The following is a 2,500-nucleotide window of genomic DNA, read 5'->3' on the forward strand; positions in this document are numbered from 1 at the left end:
CTCTCCATGTCGAATTTTGTGGAGGGCGCAAAGAGCGTTTCTGAGTCGGGTTGCAAAGATGCTACGTACGAGCGAACGATGGACGTTTCGTCGGCGTTTGACGCGGTTCTGTGAAAATTGCAAATTTTACATTGCGTCTAACGGTCTTCGTGAGAAGAAGGAAATAGGAATGGGTATCACATTCGGACTTGCGTGAGTGTTTTGCGGCGTCGTGAGTCGTATTTTCAATACGACCGCCCGTGAACACCGCTCCGACGATCGAAATCTCTCTCTCCTCTCTCTCTGGAACGATTCGCATTGCGGAAGAAGCGTTTCACTCTCGAACATTTTACGCGCTCCCGACGTCGTCTGAAATGATGCGTATACGAAAGGTATAAGAGTCTCAAGAGACTACAGTGAATGGACACAAATAAAGAAAGAGATACCGGACACCCGTGTAAAATCTGTGTGCGCAACTGTGGCGTGCAACGTAAGCCCCAGGGAGATGATATATAAAATAAAATACGTCTGTGCGTGGATGTGTCTCTCTACACATAATTGCGGCGGAGGGTCGTCGTTGCCAGCGACTTCGACAAACATATTCTTAGAGTTCGCGAGACAGTGGTCTCTCGTTCTACGAACGCTTTGATGACTGATGGACATAGCAACATTTGGCATTGTGCGGGATGCGCACGCGTACTTGTATCGGGTCGAATAATTTCCCCGTCGTCGCGTGTCCTCGCTAATCCGTTGCGGATTCCATCGCCACGTTCGTTGAATTGAATGACGACCGAGATCTCGTGTCTCTTTGGTTTGATCGATGATATCGCGTCGTGCAGCGTTTCTGTACCCCCGTGTGTCTAGTGTAGTAGAGAAACCCCACCGGGTGTTGAAAATATATATACTCCTCTATGGAGTGGCTTTCGAACATCGTTGTCACCACAACGTGTTGTCACGCAGAGCACGAGAAGGTGAAGGTGAAAACAAACCTTTGTCGGTCGCCCCATGTCTTTTTTTCTTCATTGTCGATCGCGAGACCGCGCGATCTGTCGGTCGTCCAGTCCCCGGAAGTTCTTTTCGACGGACGTTAAAGTTAACCGGCCGATCGTCTAGCGAGAGTTTCCGATCGACGAACAAAATGAAGAAATCTCTATATATACATTATATAGAGAAAAGACACTTTGGTGTGGCGCATAAGATATATGGTTTTGTTTTTTTTTTTTTTTTTTTTTTGTGCTCCTCTGTACGTTCTCGCGTACTTTTAATGCTTTCGGTGAAATATACGAAACATTTTTTTTTCACGTTTGACGACCTCAGAGTAGGCGAGATTACCCGCTGAATTTAAGCATATTACTAAGCGGAGGAAAAGAAACTAACAAGGATTTCCTTAGTAGCGGCGAGCGAACAGGAATGAGCCCAGCACTGAATCCCGCGGTTCCGCCGTTGGGAAATGTAGTGTTTAGGAGGGTCCATTTATCCCGTGACGTCGAACCGCGTCCAAGTCCATCTTGAATGGGGCCATTTACCCGTAGAGGGTGCCAGGCCCGTAGCGACCGGTACGCGTTTCGGGAGGACCTCTCCTTAGAGTCGGGTTGCTTGAGAGTGCAGCCCTAAGTGGGTGGTAAACTCCATCTAAGGCTAAATATGACCACGAGACCGATAGCGAACAAGTACCGTGAGGGAAAGTTGAAAAGAACTTTGAAGAGAGAGTTCAAGAGTACGTGAAACCGTTCAGGGGTAAACCTGAGAAACCCAAAAGATCGAATGGGGAGATTCATCGTCGACGAGGCTGGCTTCCGTTGGTGCGCAGATACCCCGTATGGGCCTTCGTGGTTTCCAGTGCGAGGGTACACCATCTTCGGCAAATGTTCCGGTCGCGTAGTCGTGCACTTCTCCCTTAGTAGAACGTCGCGACCCGTTGCGTGTCGGTCTACGGCCCGAGTTGTTGCCTGTCGTGTCGCTACGGTGCGCACACGACAGACGCTCGATCGCCTGGCCGGCTGCGTGACGGTACTCTGACGGTATCGGGCCGCAACCAATCCATTCTCGAATGTGTGTGCGTCAGGCCCGCCGCAAGCTCGGTTAGTTTTACCCGAAGGTACGGACCTGGTGCCGGCTTCGGGCCTAACCAGCTGTTAGCAGGCGGTGTCCTCGGACTGGCCAAGCTTCGAATTACCGGTCAGCGACGCTACTGCTTTGGGTACTCTCAGGACCCGTCTTGAAACACGGACCAAGGAGTCTAACATGTGCGCGAGTCATTGGGACATGTAAACCTAAAGGCGCAATGAAAGTGAAGGTCGTACCTTTGCGTCGACCAAGGGAGGATGGGCCGCGTTACGATGCGGCCTCGCACTCCCGGGGCGTCTCGTTCTCATTGCGAGGAGAGGCGCACCCAGAGCGTACACGTTGGGACCCGAAAGATGGTGAACTATGCCTGGTCAGGACGAAGTCAGGGGAAACCCTGATGGAGGTCCGTAGCGATTCTGACGTGCAAATCGATCGTCGGAACTGGGTATAGGGG

At 51.2% G+C, this 2,500-nt stretch overlaps 1 non-coding gene across 1 annotated transcript in view; it reads left to right on the top strand.

Annotated features, from left to right (window-relative positions):
- Positions 1 to 1,287: 1,287 nt before the first annotated feature.
- The window catches only part of LOC143364642 (large subunit ribosomal RNA), a 3,991-nt gene continuing 2,778 nt past the window's right edge, over positions 1,288 to 2,500 (top strand). The window contains exon 1 of the ribosomal RNA XR_013084226.1: positions 1,288 to 2,500. This exon is cut by the window's right edge and continues 2,778 nt beyond it. This is a non-coding gene — a ribosomal RNA (large subunit ribosomal RNA).

Source organism: Halictus rubicundus, unplaced genomic scaffold (assembly GCF_050948215.1).
Source record: "Halictus rubicundus isolate RS-2024b unplaced genomic scaffold, iyHalRubi1_principal scaffold0796, whole genome shotgun sequence".
Classification (NCBI taxonomy): Eukaryota; Metazoa; Arthropoda; class Insecta; order Hymenoptera; family Halictidae; genus Halictus; species Halictus rubicundus.